The sequence below is a fragment of the Thermobia domestica genome, chromosome 7 (assembly GCF_964235325.1).
Source record: "Thermobia domestica chromosome 7, izTheDome1.hap1.1, whole genome shotgun sequence".
In the NCBI taxonomy this organism is placed as follows: domain Eukaryota; kingdom Metazoa; phylum Arthropoda; class Insecta; order Zygentoma; family Lepismatidae; genus Thermobia; species Thermobia domestica.
This window is the reverse complement of record NC_137460.1, coordinates 172891202-172911414: the sequence shown is the minus strand read 5'-3', so window position 1 is coordinate 172911414 and position 20213 is coordinate 172891202.

Below are 20213 nucleotides of genomic sequence, written 5' to 3'. Positions count from 1 at the left end.
TGTTAAGTGAGTCCACTCAGAAGGACAAAAAGGAGTGTTTGAAATGGTTCAGGCTATAGTAGATCGTTAGTTAGATCGTTACATTTCAGGCTATAGTAGATCAGAAATAAAATGAAATAATATAATAGTCGTCAAATATCAGATATTTACAATCGATATGTGAGTCCATTCAGTAGGGCGAAAGGGTAAATTGGAAGCTGATGCAGACAGTAGCCGATCTCTGTGTTAAGTCATTCTTAAGAATGAAATGAAACATCGAGTTTCTTTTAAATTGTCAGATATTTACAATTGTGATGTGATTCCACTCGATAGGGCGAAATTAGTTTGGAAGCCGATGTAAAACTTTGCTGGTCGTTAGTTACTGACATATTGTCGTAAATTTTAAAATGTTTATCTTGAAAAATGACTCAGTTATCTGGGCGAGAGGAGTTTCTGTTTTAAGGGACTGTTTTAAGGATGATGCAGACTCTTGCTGATTGTTAATTACTGCATATTTAAGAATAAAATGGAAGAACGGATTTCTTTTAAATTGTCAGATATTATAATTGAGATTGCTTGGTACATTAGATTATTCGGATTGAAAACAAAAAAACATAAACAACCATGAAACAGAAGTGTATGTACGCAGTTTATTGATATTGATATTATATCAAAGTGACAAGTAGACCCCACCACTTTGCCGTTGCGATAGCAAAAGGCAACAACTACTGTCGTAGAGTGGGGTTGAATATAAGATATTGAAAATAATTTTTGCTGCTATTGAGCACTAGAAACATGGGAAAACGAAATAGAAGCACGAATGTGAGAAAGCCTTCTACAATATAATTTGATAGTTGCAAGACCGATATTTTTCGAAATAGATAAAGGAACAATAGTTATGAATTCAACTATGTAAATCGAGTTAGGAGGGATGTTTTTATATCATTCCATATCATGGCCGCCATCTTGAAATCCGCCAAATTGGATCGACGTCAACGTTTTTCAAATTGAAAGAGGCCCTTCTGAAGTATCAAACAACAATGATGTTTTCCACCCAATCTCATACACTAATTATTTTGTCCATATCTTGAACGGTTTACAACTTTTTCTTCTGAGTTCGGCTGAATTCTTTCAATGTTGAAAAATTCGTTGTTTGTAGCAGATAACATATAACTATAGCGACAATGAATATAGCTCCAGAGATAGCATTCTTACTGGACAAAATTACAGCATTGCAAGAAATGCAAGTTCTCAGCATCTATAAAATGGTCAAAACAGAATTTTGCAAAGTACCGTGAGTACCTAATAAAAAATGAAACGTCACAAATATCAAAAAAGTTAATGCTGGGAATATTGAAAGTGTGCTTCTTAGGCACTTCGAACCATTCGATCGGCACATCAATATATACTGATTTACAAAATGCTTATTGAATCATTCCTGTGAAGCGAGGAGACTGAAATTGATTCTATACAAGGGAATGCAGAATGACAATAGTATCTCTGTCATGCTGTTTTGAATGGAAGTGTTCGTCCTTTATTGCATAATCACATATAGTACGCCAATGTTTTTGTATTATCTAAAAAAATACATTCACAGGTTGAAATATGCCGGTGGTACCTTTAGGAATTTGTCACACTTCCACAGATTTCCCAGGTGGAGCTATTGTACTTCGCACCTCTTCATTATTAAATAATTCTCAGGTATCCAAGATAAGTGAATTCCTGCTCCCTGTATTCCACCAATAGCTATTCACATACCATTCCGCTTCCACACTAGCTTCTTGATTGTTTATCTCATGATGTGCCTCCTCTAGAATATCCAAAGTGTATTCCATTTCGAATTCCAATTCTTTATCCGCTAGGAATCTAATTATGTCATCTGCGATTACTCTTTAATGTTCTCATATATTTGTTGCATTGTGCTAGAACCGTAATGTCTGTAACTGCTGCAGGAGGTACATAGCAATGTTTGCCTTATTTAACGCCATAGTGTGTCGTTTTTTAGTCTATAATTGTTGCCTGCACACACACACAGTACGCACCTCACAGAATTACAGGCTTAATGCAATAAACGAAATAACTATTTCTCAAACACTTCCAAGTTCACGGGTAGAACTCACAGTGAGAATAATATATATCCTGCACTTGTTTCCTTAGAAAGAGTTTGTCGATGTAGAATGGTACACGATGCACAAAACCTTCTACCTTATACCGTAGCTACTACGACCAGAATTGCCATTCTCTTCATCGTGCTGCTTCAACTGCTTATAGTTTCAGTTCGAATCTACAAACGCACACACGAAGTGGCGAGATCTGAACCACTTTATGAATGCTGAGGACTTTCATTTCTTGAATTGCCGTAATTTTGTTCAGTAAGAATGTTGTCTCTAGAGCTATGTTCATTGCCATTGTAGTTATCTGTTATCTGCTACAAACAACGAATTTTTCCACATTGAAAGAACTTTAATTTGTAAACCGTTCTAGATATAGACAAAATAACTAGTGTATGAGATTGGGTGGAAGAAATCATTGTGGTTTGATACCTCACATGGCCCTCTTTCTATTTGAAAAACGTTGACGTCGATGTAATATGGCGGATTTCAAAATGGCGGCCATGATATAGAATGATATAAAAACATCCCTCCTAACTCGATTTACATAGTTGAAGTCATAACTATTGTTCCTCTATCTATTTCGAAAAAATATCGGTCTTGCAACTATCAAATTATATTGTAGAATGCTGTCCCACACTCGTGTTTCTATTTCGTTTTCCCATATTTCTAGTGCTCATTATCAGCTAAACTTATTGTCAATATCTTAAATTCAACCCTACTCTAGGACAGTAGTTGTTTCCTTTTGCTAACGCAACGGCGAAGTAGTGAGGTCTACTTATGAGTTATTCAGATTGAAAACAAAAAGCTAAGTCAAAAATTGAGAAATTCATATGCAATTTACATGACTTCTTTTCAGTTTTTACAAAATGGTGGTTCATCCTAGACGTACTTGTTTTATTCTTTTGGGCAGATATGCTTATTCTAATATTGTAGTTAACTACCTCCTGTTAATGAGCAAAAAGATTTTCCCTCGGAGCAAAAGATGTTTTGAGAAAATCATGAAGGAATTCATGTTTCAAAACCTCGGCTACCTTTTGACATGCAGTCAGGTGCCAATAAATGCCAATTGAGCTTTAACCTTGAGAAATTTCCGGAATTAAAAAAGTTCCCCATTGATGAAAGGAGCCGATATAGCTAATGGTTTTACCAAAACAGACAGAATGAACAAATACGTACAACCATATCCTGAATTCCTGTACGTGCTTTTTCTTATTTACACCTTCCTTCACCACCCTTTTATAAGGGTACTGTTCTGGCCATTGACATCCAAGAAAAAATCTTGCAAATCTATGCATCTTTATGTCCAGTCAAAAAAAGAGACCATCTGCCTCTCATATGGGAAATATAACAAAAAACTATATTTTTCGTGGAGAACATACGCAGGTAAATTTATCATTATCATCATAGGGTAAACATTGCTTCAATGTGGCCAACTTCTAAGATAGACAGGTGGCCAGTTTATAGAGTAGTAAGTAACGAAAGTCTTATGGGAAAATGTACGTTCAAGACTAACCAGGCCAAGATAAGCAGGTGGCCAACTTAGAGAGGTGGCCAAGTTGACAGATTTCATTGTATTTACAATTTAAAGTGAGTCCTTCCAGTAGGGCTAAAGGCGTAATTGGAAACTGATGCATACAGTCGCTGATCACTGGGAGAAGACATATTTAAGAATAAAACGAAAAAGCGAATTTCTTTTAAATTGTCAGATATAATAATTGAAAATTGAGTCCAATCTGCAGGGCGAAAGTGTGTCTGATAGCTGAATGTGAGTCTTGCTTGTCGTTAGTAAGTGACGTATATAAGAAGAAAATTAAAGAATGCAAATGTCGTAAATGGTGTGATATTGACATTTGGTAAACGGCTTCTTTCAGTAAGGCGAAAAGACTGTCGGGAACATGACGCATTCTTCAGTAGATCGTTAGTTAATTACATATTTAAGAATATAATGTAATAACTGAATTGTCGTAAAATGACAGATAGCTAACTAACTAACTAGCTAACTAATTAGCTAACTAACACTAAGTCCTACGGACCCGGAGGTTCAATGCCGCGTTCATAAAAGCTCTCCACTGTCTTCTATGCGTAGCTAACGGCATCCAGTTTCTACTTTGTATTCCAATCTCTGCGACATCCATTTTAATATTGTCTTCCCATGTGAGCCTAGGTCTTCCTAATGGTCGTTTTACGATTGGTCTTCGAGTCAAGACTTTGAAAGCGTTTCTACTTTTTTCCATTCTAGCTACATGACCCGCCCATCTAAGCCTCCTATACTTGACAACTCTCATAATGTTGGGTAAACCATACAAATTTGAAATTCCTCGTTATGAAGTATCCACCATTCCACATTCCCCTTCCTCTCGAGTCCGAATATTTGTCTCAGGATCTTGTTCTCAAATACTTTCAGTCTATGTTTTTCCCTCAGAGTGTGACCATTTTTCGCAGCCATACAAACAAAAAGCATGATTATCGTTTTGTAAGCCTCAAATTCCTCGACTGTATTCACGACGACAAGAGATTTCGAACCGAATAGTAAAACGAATTCCCTGCTTTTGGTCGACATTTAATTTCCCCGTGACTGTGATTTTCTTCTGTTAATATTGATTTTAGATATTTGAAACTATCCACTTTATCATAAGTATTTTTAATATTTTAACGCATGCCTAATTTGCTGGATTCCGGTACCGACGCACTTCCATGTATTTAGTTTTTTCTGCATTCCGCATTTACTTCTATACCCATGTACTTGCAAGCATTTAATAAGATCTCTGCATTTCTTTTTATTGTGCTCCTGTCGTCACCTATTAAATTTACATCAGAATATGCCATAGACTGGTGAATACCGTTTAACTTTAGGCCCTGGTTGCTATCTTTGATTCTCCTTATAGCGTATTTGAAAACGAAGTTAAATAATAATAGCGACAACACATCTTGTTTCAGGCCATTTTCGACGTAAAAACTCGTGGACGAAAATTTTCCTACCCCTACCTTACTTTAGGATTAAGTTAAACATATCTTAATTAATCTAATTAGCTTTTTCGGTATTCCTAGTTCTGTAAGAACGTTGTATAAGGTTTCACTCCTAACCGAGTGGTACGCCTATCTAAAATCAATAAATAACTTTGTACCGTGGTATTGTATTTCCACCTCTTTGGAGCAGTTGGCTAATAGTAAATATTTGGTCGATAGTTGAAGTTGATCTATTTCGTATAAGGGGGCGCGGTGTCTCAGTGGTAAAGTGTTTACCTGTAGTGCTTGGGGTCCCGGCTTGGATCCCAGCCCCCGCCAAGTGAACTTTGTGGTGGACAAACACCGTGCTCGTGGGGTTTCTCGGGGATCTCCCGTTTCCTCCCACTTTCTTCATTCCACTATGTCACTCATCTCTCATCATCACCGTCTCCTTTAGCTTAACCGGCATATCCGTGGGTGTTAAACTCAAAGATTTCATTTCATTTTTTTTTGATTTCGTCTAAATCCGCACTGATAATATCGAATAATTTCATCTGCGAATGGGGTCAGTGTTGCTAATAAAATGTTTGAAGAGATTTTATAGGATGTTCACACAAGTGAAATGCCTCGACAATTATTACAGTTAGTTTTGTCGTCTCGTGAATTGGAACAATTATTGATTCTCTCAACTCTTGTGGCAATTCTTTTTGTTCCAGATAAGGAGAATGAGTTTGTGTATCTTGTTCGAAAATCTTTCGCCTCCATCTAAAATTAACTCAGCCAGAATTTCATCTAGATCCGGAGATTTGTGATCTTTAATTTTTTTGTAGCGGTTACTACTTTTTGATTCTGCGGTATGTATCTCCTTTTCTCCACGCACACTAGTTTTTGGTTGTCATAAGCTAATCGTCAAACATTTCTTTCCATCTATTTAAGATGCTATCCGTGTCAGTGAAAACTGTACTGTCAGATTAATATATAAGCACGAGGATAATAGCCTTTCTTAAATTCGTTGATTCCTTTATACATGTCGTGTACGTTTTTATTATCACTATTATCTTCAAGTTCCTTAATTTTAACTTACAGAAAATCGCGTTTCTTTGTTCTAAAAGTTTTGGAAATTTCCCGCAATATATCTGCGAAATTTTGTGTAGTTATTTCATTCGGATTTTTTAGGTAGCGTAATGTTGCCTATTTTTTCTTCTTTGCTAGTTTTATGCATTCCTAATCGAACCATGGTATTTCCTACGTGTTTCCGCGTGTCCCAATTTTTCTTTTCCTCAAATTGTACGTTGTCTGGAATTTCAATCCAGGTATCCTCGACACTAGCAAACTCCGAATCTTCCAAAGCCGAGAACGTATTCGAAACTTCAATCTGGTATTTCTTTCTTACCTGGCTCTCTTCGAATTTCTTGAAATTGAATCTCTAATAATCTTAATATTTACAAATGAATTGCGATTAAAATATATGAGGCCAAAGGAATTTTCGGCAGCCGAAGTAGACACTTGCTGATTTTTACTAACGGACGTATTTAGGAGCTCCCTCGTGGCTAAGCGGTTAGCGTACGCGCCTTTGGCGTAGGAGACCAGGGTTCGATTCCCGGCGGGAGCTCATGTGGTTCGGATTCCACGTTAATCAGTAGGTCCACGTCTCATATAGCCTCGCTGCTGAACGGGACGCTAAACTAAAATCAACAACAACAACAACGTATTTAGGAATAAAATGAAACAAAGAAATTGTCATAAATTGTAAGATATTTTCAATTGATGAGTCCATTCAGTAAAATGGAGAAAGGTTCCGGAACGTGAACTTAGTGGATCGTTCCTTACTTACATATTTAATAAAGAAAATTAAATAGCGGAATAGCCGTAAAATGTCATATATATACAATTAAAATATGCGTTGATCCGGTAGTGCGAAAGAAGGGATTGGAAAGTCAAGCATGCTATTGTTGAACCTTAGTTAAGGTCATATTTAAGAATGAAATGAAAGAACTAAATAGTCGTACATTGTAAGATATTTGTTTATGGAAAGTAGCGAAGTGAGTGTTTCTAAAATGAATCAGACTTGCTGATGTTAATTACTGACATATTTCAGAATAAAATGAAGGAACGGATTTGTCGTAGTAAGATTTACAATTGAAAAGTGAATTCAAGATATTTGCAATTGATTAGTGAATTCATTCAGTAGAACCAAGGGAATGTTTGGAAGATGAAAAAAACTTCTGTTCAACCTTAGTTACCATCCTATTTAAGTTTAAAATGAAAGAACGGATTTGTCATTTTTTATCAATATTTACATTTGAAGACTAAGTCTATCTAGCAGGGCGAATGGAGTGTTAAGAGGATTAAGAAAATTTCTCGTTTATCGTTAGTTTGTTATATGTTGAATAAAATTAAAGATCGGAATCGTTGTAATCTGTCAAATATTCAATATTGAAATGTGTCTATTCCGTAGAATAAAAGGAGTGTTTTGGTGCTGAGGTAGACTCTCAATAACCGGTAGTTGTTAACATGTTTTTGAATCAAATAAAGAAAGGAATTGTCGTATATTTTCATATATTTACATTTTATACTTCAGTATGGCGTAGGGTGTGTTTCAATGAGGATGGAGACACTAGGTAATCGTTAGTTAGTGTATCTTTAACAATAAAATGAAAAAAAAAAAAACAAAAACTGTTGTAAATTGTCTGATATTTTGTAGTGAATAGTGATTCTATTCAGTGGGACACAAGCAGCGGTTCGGTTGACCCTAGCTGATCGCCAGTTAATGACATACTTATGTTTCAAATTAAATAACTTAACTGTCGTACATTTTGATATATTTCCATTGGGAAAGTCTGTTTATTTGCAATATCGAAAGGACTGTTTGGAAGTTAAAGTTGACTTTTGCAATTCGTAGGTTGAAGACATTTAAGAATACAATGAAATAACGGAAATGACATAATATGTCAGAAATTTACAATTACAACGCAAGGCCGTTCAGTAGGGCGGAACAAGTGTTGGAAGAATAATCAAACCCGTGCCGATCATTTGTTTGCGACATATTTAAGAATGAAATGAAAGAACGCAATAGTGATGAATTGTGTTATATTTACAACTGAAAAGCATGTATATTCAGTATGGCAGGAGGAGTGTTTCGAAGCTCTACTAATTCCTTGTTTATCGTTGGTTGAAGTCAAAATTGGAATTTAAAAAAGGATGGAATAGTTTTAACTCTCAAATATTTATCATTGAAAAGTGAGTCTATTAATTAGAGTGATAGAAGTGTTAAGAAGATGACGCAAACTCTTGCTCAAGTTAATTCCGACAGATGAAAAATAGGAAATAAGGGAATAGTCGTTAATTGTTAGAAATTTACAAACAAAAAACTAGTTTATTTAGCAGGGCGGAAGATGTGTTTCGGTATATAATTCAGGCTCTTGAGTGTTATTTACTGGACTATTTTAGAATAAAATTTAACAATGGATCTCTCGTACGAAGCAGAAACTTCCAGATGTTTACTTACTAACATGTTTATTAAGAAGTTGAACAACCGGAATTGTCGAAAATTGTCAATATTAACAATTTAATTGAGTCGATTTAGTAAGCCATATGGAGTGTTTGGAAGCTGTACCAAATTCGTGATGATCCTTGGTTGAAGACATATTTAAGTATAATATCAAAGAATTGTCGTAAATTGTCTGATACATAAGTAGAGTAATCTTCGTTTCTCTACCACTTTCAATTAGTGCTTCTACCTTTTTTAATTAGTTTCAGTACATACTCTAGGTACTCTATGTACATATTGTCGTTGAAGTAATGAATATTGTAATTACTCTAAGTACTCTCATTGAAGTACAAAGGTTCAATTGAACTTGAATTATTACGGCTTTTTTTACCGGTACTTTAGGAACAATTACTTGTATGCAACTTATCTTTTTACGTGGCCAAACTGTAATTCATAAGTACCCGTAATATACCTTTTATTTTGAATTAAACTTGTGGTAGTATGCTAATTACGAACCTTTTGCCATTAATATTAACATACGGCTGAAGGACACTTACTCACCCTCCATACTCACCCTTCCAGGACAGCAGGAAGCATTCTTTCTTCTTTGAAGACCATTAACTTCCAAGGTCAAACCTGGTCGGTTTAACTGCTTCGTACTCTTTTATAATCATATACGGAGTTGATTTGTATGTAAGAAATATAATTAGTGATCTTTTATAATTGTTTGGTAGGGATTATCATATTTCTACTTTGACATAAGTTCAGAATAATTTTGTTGCGTGTAATGACAACATTTAAGTACATAGGGTATTACTTAGGGTAAAGAATTAGTACATAGGGTAAAGAATTAGTAATAAATTAATTTAATATTTAATTGTATTACATGGATGTGATACAGCATAGTAATTCTCTTTGCTTGGTTGGAAGAGAGGGGAAAAAAACGTGAATGAATTCTTTAGCGATTAGCACGCGGAAAGACGGAACGGAAAAAATAATGAAAAATTATTTTTTTTTTCTTTGGCGCAACCGAATAAGGTCGCCGAGGGTTTATGTTAATTTATTTTTTGTTTCGTATTGTTTGAGAGGAAACTTACATCTTTGAATTGTCTGCAGAATGTAATTTATATGAATTCATGTCATTGTACCACCATAGTCGCTTAGTTATATCTATTAAGAAAACGATTATACAGGTACATTAGCAGGGACAGCTGATTGGGTTTTTGTAACAGGTAGCAAGGGTCTTATTTCTGTTTTTCACTCTCTCTTTCTTTCTTTCTCTTTCTCTCTCTCTCTCTCTCTCTTCATCTCTGTATGTGTATGTGTGTGTGTGTGTGCTTGACCTTCAGAACTCTCACACAAAGGATTTTTATATTTATTTTTTACCCGTTAGGAAATATGTTATATATGAGCTGGAGTAGTGGGATATTTTGATTAAAATATATTTCATTATTTAACTGCACATAAACGCACAAATAGTTAATAAGACATATTATGAAGAATGAAAACACACTTATTTCTTATTGATTGTGTATTAATGTTTGACGTAAAGATATGTACGTGTTTGTATTTCGAAAGTGAAATGAAGTATTTGAAGTTTTACGTTTAACGAATATACTGGCTATACTAAAGGAGACGGTGATGAGAAATTAATGAATATGGTGGAATGGAGAAAATGAGAGGAAACAGGAGAACCGCGAGAAACCCTATGCACACAGTGTTTGTTAACCACAAAGCTCACTTGGTGCGCTGGGATTGAACCAAGTACCCCTGCACCAAAGACGAACTTTACCATTGAGTATTGCAGCTCTTGTTTGTATTGAGTTTACTTTCTTACGATTATATTTTCGGATAAATGAGAGGAATTAATAAAGTACACATTTATAATTTGGTGGAGCGAGAATGTAGAAGGACATGGGAGAACTATTGGCACAATATTTTGTACTAGAAATACACTCGAAATAAACGAAAGCATTTCGTTACAGAAGTGACTTAGTTTATGGATAGTACTATTTACTGCTTACGAAGTTTTGGTACCAAACATTTTATAAGGAAAGAAATGTATTGTAGGTGAATAATGTTTGCAAGCGTAACATGGCACAGTTAGCGGATAAAATTTTGAGTATGGAATTAGATTTTTTATGTATCTGTATACATAATACAGTAAGTTCAAGGAAATTGATCGAAAATAATAAATTGTGTTATATTATTGAAGTTGAATTGAATTTCAGTTTAGCGTCCCTTTTAACAGCGAGGCTATATGAGACGTGGATCTACTGATTAATGTGCAATCCGAACTACATGAGCCCACCGGGAATTGAATTCGGGTTTTTGTATGCTTACCGCTTAGCCACGGAGGAGCTTATTATTGAAGTTGATTGCTTGACTGAAGGATATTGCTTTTAACACTGAAAACCCACAATTATTTTCCACTGAGAGTTCAATAGCGACTATATGTATAAAAAATAGATTAGTAAAGGAGATATATGTAATGCACGTTAGGACAACTTTGATATCATCTAATCAGTGTAGGTAGCAACATTAATAGTGTGTTTGTTTTTTATTAGGATTAGCTTTTATATAGAAATTGAAACATTCAATTTTCAATAAGGGATACCACCTGGAACACTATAGTTTAGTGAAATTGTTTTACAGCGTCAGGTAGAAGGCAAACAGCAGCCCAAGTGGCGACAACTATTAGCATGACTAAATTATAGGATATAGTGTGAATGAGATATCGGGATGCCTTGTGTATGTAATAATAATAATAATAATAATAATAATAATAATAATAATAATAATAATAATAATAATAATAATAATAATAATAATAATAAAAAGTATGGTTAATTTTGACACCTAGAAAATTATGCAATTAACATTTCATAACTGTTTTGAGGGATGCATATGATCTTCACAGACAGCCTGCTACGATTTTAGTTGAGAAGTGTGCTTAAGTATTGAATGTGTTCATCTATTTTCTTCGTGCTTTTGAATTAGAAATAGAATATGTTAGATAAACTAGAAAACAATTTCACCCATTTCATTTCAGGAAATTGTTGAGTTACTGTTTTACTGGTTCTTTGAATGACTAAAATTTAAAATCAAGGCTACATGAGAAGGGTGCTCTTATTTAAAGTGGAATTTGAGCTATTACAGTGATTTATAACCGAGGAACGTAGTCCATTTAGAAATAGGAAGAGGTGGACTTAATTCCAAGCAAATGAGAAGTGGCTTGTTTTAAGATAGCACTGGATAAAGCATACCCTTTAACTGGCCTACACACCGTTTGCATGATGTAACTAGCTCTATTAAGAGTTAGGATGGGTTGCATTTTAGATATAACGAAAGCTTTACGCAGTATACTTGACATTTATGCTACGTAAAAATAACGTATTTTTAAGTAATGTTTCATAAGTTTCTTTTTTGGAAGTTTGTGATTTTTGTGACAAAAAAAAATTGCATTAGGAAGTGAAATTTCTCGAGTTGCTACTCGCCAAATTTCACAAGTTTCGTGGATACGAGTTTCTTCTTTTTCTGGCTTGAGAGCAAAGCGAAAACACTTATTCTGGCATGAGTCTTATATACTAGAAGGCAGAATTTTTTATTGTTACAACATTAAACATTAACTTTTGCATTAAACTGTTTTACTAACATTATGTTACTAACTGTTTTGTTAAACGAAGTTCCAGAAAACTTTTTTCTTGCAGAAAATTACACTACATATTGTTTCTTCGGATAAACTAAAATGAAGAATGTTTATTGCTACAACACTATACAGATAAAATTTTGCACTAAAATTTTTTTTACTAACATTATGTTACTAACTGTTTTGTTAAACGAAGTTCCAGAAAACTTTTCTTGCAGACAATTACACCACATATTGTTTCTAACGTTACTGATAAACTAGAATGCAGAATGTTTATTGTTAGAACATTAAACATTAACTTTTGGCACTAAAAGTGTTTTACTAACATTATGTTACTAACTGTTTTGTTAAACGAAGTTCCAGAAAACTTTTCTTGCAGAAAATTACACTACATATTGTTTCTTCGGATACACTAAAATGCAGAATGTTTATTGTTACAACACTATACAGATAAATTTTGCACTAAAAATTTTACTAACATATTTTGTTACAAACTTTTTGTTAAAATGTATTTCAGAAACTTTTCTTGCAGACGATTACACCACATATTGTTTCTAACGATTCTAATAAACTAGAATGCAGAATGTTTATTGTTACAACGTTAACATTAACTTTTTGCACTAAAAATTTTTATTAACATGTTTTGATACCAACTTTTTGTGTTAAACTGTATTTCAGAAACTTTTCTTGAGAAAATTATGCTACATATTGTTTCTTCGGATAAACTAAAATGCAGAATGTTTATTGCTACAACACTATACAGATAAAATTTTGCACTAAATTTTTTTACTAACATTATGTTACTAACTGTTTTGTTAAAATGTATTTCAGAAACTTTTCTTGCAGACAATTACACTACATATATTTTCTAACATTTCTAAAAATCTAAAATGTAGAATGTTTATTGTTACATTAAACATTAACTTTTGCACTAAAGACTTTTATTAACATATTATGCTACTAACATTTTGTTAAAACTAAATTCCAGAAACTTTTGTTGCAGAAAATTACACTATATTTTTTTAACTTTTCTGATAAACTAAAAATAAATAAACTTTTCGGTAACTTTTTTGTTACAACACTATACAAATAAATTTGGCACTAAAAATATTTTACTAACATTTCGTTACAAACCTTTATTTTTTGTTGTTAAACTAAATTCCAGAAACTTTTCTTGCAGAATATTGACACTACATTTTTTCTAACTTCTGAGAAACTAAAATGTAGAAACGTTTTGGTCACAATATACATTAACTTTTGCACTAAAATTTTTATTAACATATTTTGTTACCAACTTTTTCTGTTAAACTGAATTTCAGAAACATTTCTCTTGCAGGGGAATACACTACATATTGTTTCTTCAGATAAACTAAAATGCAGAAAATTTTCCTTTCATTGAAAATGTATTATAGGAACTTTTAAATAGTATGAATACAAACATTTACTTATATAGATAATAAACAAACAAACTTTATACTTAAATATGAAACTAAAATATCAAAAAGTAATCATAACAAGTGCACTTACAATTGGAATCCAATTTTGAACAATTGAGATAGTTAACATCTAAACCTCCACTGCTAAAGACTTAGAAATAATTGATTTGCTTAATTATAATTTATTATGATGGAACGTAGTCTTCACAGTAATAACTAGTTGGTTCATAAGTTAAAAATTTACTGATTTAAATGTGCAACTGATGGTTGTAATTTAGTAGTGGATGAACAAATTAAGTTCATAAAATGCTGAATAGCTTATATCACGTATTAGTACCTTGGAAAACAAAACATATAGCCAAAATACATATCAGTATGATTGCTTTTCAGGTATATAGTCAAAACAATTATATCTCGTTAAAATAATATTCAAGCATATCTTTAAAAATGTATCAAAATATCACTAAATGTCTTCAAATACGTGTCTAACTACATTACTTGTGAATAACGTGCGCATTTTTAACTGGATATAACAAATAAAATTATAGAAAATTTTAAAAATCTTTATCAAATATTTTAGTTTAATAACTAAATATGATTTCTATTGTCTCTCTAAATTCACAAATCTCTTATTTCCTTACACATTCTCCTTCTACAAAGTTTCATCATGATTCTGTTTCACTCTTCTTCTGTAACTTAAAACATGCTCATATCACAATACTCTAAGGTTTCCATAGTCGTCTAGCTACACAAAACTTTTCAACTATCTTCTAGTAATTAAAATAATATATCAATCAGTACAATATCAAATATTTAAAACTAACTGTATAAACAAAATGCTTTGCATGTTCAGGTTTATAATAAAAAACGAAAATACAATTAATGTATGGGAGACTAAAAAACTATTAGGACATAAAAATAAATAATTTAAATCATCCACCGTCTGGGCTTCCAACGTTTTTTTTTCAGTGCTGCCAACTGATAGATCATTTTCCTATCGCTGTAGAAAAAAATTGTAACGTTCAGCTTAAATATAAAAGTGTAACTTTCATATGTATTCAAATGATATCAATCATCTCCTGAACGAAGGTCTCCATCATTTTCTTCTACATGTTTCCATCAGCTGATCTTTTCCATTTGTACAGTTTCTGCTAAACGGCAGGTTATATCTATACATTTTGTATTCGATTGTCTTCTATGTACATCGCTTCTTATCTCTAGAAAATCCAATGTTTGTTATTTCTCGTCCATCTTCTATCGGTTCTAGGTATGTGATCCACCAGTTCCGTTTCTGCTTCATGGCAGAGTATGTCACATCCTTCATAGCACAAGTTTACGCTTCACTTGCACTAGACTTGCGGAACTTTAAAAAGTTTTCTGATCTCTAACTTTGCACCAAGCGAGCATCTGCAAAATTCTAACAATCTGTCAGTTACATACTAGTAGCCAACTTGCATTAAAACTTGTGAATTGCTGATTTACACACAGTTGGGGCCATTTTCGTTTCGCTTGCTATTCTTCACTTCCTTCTTAAAAGTCTTACGATCATAGTACAGCCGGAAATTCCTCAATATCAAATATAAGAACACAATTATATTTCAAACAAAACAATTTGAATGCAATATGTTTTGTTAAAAATATTAAGCAGTCATTTATTAGGGCTAAGTCTCGATTTTGTTTGAAGTATAGCAAATATAATTATAGTAATAATTTTATAAATACAAAATAGATTGCAGCACACTTCCTAATGCAATTTTTTTTATTTTTTTCTCACAGAAATCACAAACTTCCAAAAAAGAAACTTATGAAACATTACTTAAAAATACGTTATTTTTACGTAGCATAAATGTCAAGTATACTGCGTAAAGCTTTCGTTATATCTAAAATGAAACCCATCCTAACTCTTAATAGAGCTAGTTACATCATGCAAACGGTGTGTAGGCCAGTTAAAGGGTATGCTATCTTAAAACAAGCCACTTCTCATTTGCTTGGAATTAAGTCCACCTCTTCCTATTTCTAAATGGACTACGTTCCTCGGTTATAAATCACTGTAATAGCTCAAATTCCACTTTAAATAAGAGCACCCTTCTCATGTAGCCTTGTTTTTAAATTTTAGTCATTCAAAGAACCAGTAAAACAGTAACTCAACAATTTCCTGAAATGATTAAATTCAGTATTTCAATTCAATAGCATAGCAATGGGTGAAAATATTTTCTAGTTTATCTAACATATTCTATTCCTAATTCAAAAGCACGAAGAAAATAGATGAACACATTCAATACTTAAGCACACTTCTCAACTAAAATCGTAGCAGGCTGTCTGTGAAGATCATATGCAACCCTCAAAACAGTTATGAAATGTTAATTGCATAATTTTCTAGGTGTCAAAATTAACCATACTTTATTATTATTATTATTATTATTATTATTATTATTATTATTATTATTATTATTATTATTACATACACAAGGCATCCCGATATCTCATTCACTATATCCTATAATTTAGTCATGCTAATAGTTGTCGCCACTTGGGCTGCTGTTTGCCTTCTACCTGACGCTGTAAAACAATTTCACTAAACTATAGTGTTCCAGGTGGTATCCCTTATTGAAAATTGAATGTTTCAATTTCTATATAAAAGCTAATCCTAATAAAAAACAAACACACTATTAATGTTGCTACCTACACTGATTAGATGATACCAAACTTGTCCTAACGTGCATTACATATATCTCCTTTACTAATCTATTTTTTATACATATAGTCGCTATTGAACTCTCAGTGGAAAATAATTGTGGGTTTTCAGTGTTAAAAGCAATATCCTTCAGTCAAGCAATCAACTTCAATAATAAGCTCCTCCGTGGCTAAGCGGTAAGCATACAAAAACCCGAATTCAATTCCCGGTGGGCTCATGTAGTTCGGATTGCACATTAATCAGTAGATCCACGTCTCATATAGCCTCGCTGTTAAAAGGGACGCTAAACTGAAATTCAATTCAACTTCAATAATATAACACAATTTATTATTTTCGATCAATTTCCTTGAACTTACTGTATTATGTATACAGATACATAAAAAATCTAATTCCATACTCAAAATTTTATCCGCTAACTGTGCCATGTTACGCTTGCAAACATTATTCACCTACAATACATTTCTTTCCTTATAAAATGTTTGGTACCAAAACTTCGTAAGCAGTAAATAGTACTATCCATAAACTAAGTCACTTCTGTAACGAAATGCTTTCGTTTATTTCGAGTGTATTTCTAGTACAAAATATTGTGCCAATAGTTCTCCCATGTCCTTCTACATTCTCGCTCCACCAAATTATAAATGTGTACTTTATTAATTCCTCTCATTTATCCGAAAATATAATCGTAAGAAAGTAAACTCAATACAAACAAGAGCTGCAATACTCAATGGTAAAGTTCGTCTTTGGTGCAGGGGTACTTGGTTCAATCCCAGCGCACCAAGTGAGCTTTGTGGTTAACAAACACTGTGTGCATAGGGTTTCTCGCGGTTCTCCTGTTTCCTCTCATTTTCTCCATTCCACCATATTCATTAATTTCTCATCACCGTCTCCTTTAGTATAGCCAGTATATTCGTTAAACGTAAAACTTCAAATACTTCATTTCACTTTCGAAATACAAACACGTACATATCTTTACGTCAAACATTAATACACAATCAATAAGAAATAAGTGTGTTTTCATTCTTCATAATATGTCTTATTAACTATTTGTGCGTTTATGTGCAGTTAAATAATGAAATATATTTTAATCAAAATATCCCACTACTCCAGCTCATATATAACATATTTCCTAACGGGTAAAAAATAAATATAAAAATCCTTTGTGTGAGAGTTCTGAAGGTCAAGCACACACACACACACATACACATACAGAGATGAAGAGAGAGAGAGAGAGAGAGAAAGAGAAAGAAAGAAAGAGAGAGTGAAAAACAGAAATAAGACCCTTGCTACCTGTTACAAAAACCCAATCAGCTGTCCCTGCTAATGTACCTGTATAATCGTTTTCTTAATAGATATAACTAAGCGACTATGGTGGTACAATGACATGAATTCATATAAATTACATTCTGCAGACAATTCAAAGATGTAAGTTTCCTCTCAAACAATACGAAACAAAAAATAAATTAACATAAACCCTCGGCGACCTTATTCGGTTGCGCCAAAGAAAAAAAAATAATTTTTCATCCTTTTTTCCGTTCCGTCTTTCCGCGTGCTAATCGCTAAAGAATTCATTCACGTTTTTTTCCCCTCTCTTCCAACCAAGCAAAGAGAATTACTATGCTGTATCACATCCATGTAATACAATTAAATATTAAATTAATTTATTACTAATTCTTTATACATACCCTATGTACTTAAATGTTGTCATTACACGCAACAAAATTATTCTGAACTTATGTCAAAGTAGAAATATGATAATCCCTACCAAACAATTATAAAAGATCACTAATTATATTTCTTACATACAAATCAACTCCGTATATGATTATAAAAGAGTACGAAGCAGTTAAACCGACCAGGTTTGACCTTGGAAGTTAATGGTCTTCAAAAAAGAAAGAATGCTTCCTGCTGTCCTGGAAGGGTGAGTATGGAGGGTGAGTAAGTGTCCTTCAGCCGTATGTTAATATTAATGGCAAAAGGTTCGTAATTAGCATACTACCACAAGTTTAATTCAAAATAAAAGGTATATTACGGGTACTTATGAATTACAGTTTGGCCACGTAAAAAGATAAGTTGCATACAAGTAATTGTTCCTAAAGTACCGGTAAAAAAAGCCGTAATAATTCAAGTTCAATTGAACCTTTGTACTTCAATGAGAGTACTTAGAGTAATTACAATATTCATTACTTCAACGACAATATGTACATAGAGTACCTAGAGTATGTACTGAAACTAATTAAAAAAGGTAGAAGCACTAATTGAAAGTGGTAGAGAAACGAAGATTGCTCTACTTATGTATCAGACAATTTACGACAATCCGTTCTTTGATATTATACTTAAATATATCTTCAACCAAGGATCATCTCGAATTTGGTACAGCTTCCAAACACTCCATATGGCTTACTAAATCGACTCAATTAAATTGTTAATATTGACAATTTTCGACAATTCCGGTCGTTCAACTTCTTAATAAACATGTTAGTAAGTAAACATCTGGAAGTTTCTGCTTCGTACGAGAGATCCATTGTTAAATTTTATTCTAAAATAGTCCAGTAAATAACACTCAAGAGCCTGAATTATATACCGAAACACATCTTCCGCCCTGCTAAATAAACTAGTTTTTTGTTTGTAAATTTCTAACAATTAACGACTATTCCCTTATTTCCTATTTTTCATCTGTCGGAATTAACTTGAGCAAGAGTTTGCGTCATCTTCTTAACACTTCTATCACTCTAATTAATAGACTCACTTTTCAATGATAAATACTTGAGAGTTAAAACTATTCCATCCTTTTTTAAATCCCAATTTTGACTTCAACCAACGATCAACAAGGGATTAGTAGAGCTTCGAAACACTTCTTCTGCCATACTGAATAGACAAGCTTTTCAGTTGTAAATATAACACAATTCATGATTATTGCGTTCTTTCATTTTATTCTTAAATATGTCGCAAACAAATGATCGGCACGGGCCTTGCTGTGCAATTGTAAATTTCTGACATATTATGTCTTTTCCGTTATTTCATTGTATTCTTAAATGTCTTCAACCTACGAATTGCAAAAGTCTGCTTCAACTTCCAAACAGTCCTTTCGATATTGCAAATAGACACACTTTTCCAATGGAAATATATCAAAATGTACGATAGTTACTTTCTTTCATTTGAAACATAAGTATGTCATTAACTGGCGATCAGCTAGGGTCAACCGATCCGCTGCTTGTGTCCCACTGAATAGAATCAGAATCCACTACAAAATATCAGACAATTTACAACAGTTTCGTGTATTTTTCTTCATTTTATTAAGGAGTAACTATTTTTCAATAACAAGAGTGTTCTTCGGCTTCCAAAAACTCCCTTCACACTATTGGATGCAGTCGCTTTTCACTTGGAAATGTGTGACAAATTACGGCCATTCCGTTCTGCCATTTTATTGTTAAAAATACAGTAACTAACGATTAGCTAGTGGCTGCATCCACATTGAAACACACCCTACGCCACACTGAATGGACTCAGTATAAAATGTAAATATATGAAAATATACGACAATTCCTTTCTTTACTTGATTCATAAACATGTTGACAATTACCGGTTACTGAGAGTCTACCTCAGCACCAAAACACTCCTTTTATTCTACGGAATAAACACATTACAATAGTGAATATTTGATTGATTACAACGATTCCGTTCTTTATTCTTCAATATATAATAAACTAGCCATAAACGAGAAATTTTCTTAATCCTCATAACACTCCATTCGCCCTGCTAGATAGACTTAGTCTTCATATGTAAATATTGACAAAAAATGAGAAATCCGTTCTTTCATTTTAAACTTAAATAGGATGGTGAGTAAGGATGAACAGAAGTATGTTTCATCTTAAAAACATTCCGTTGGTTCTACTGAATGAATTCA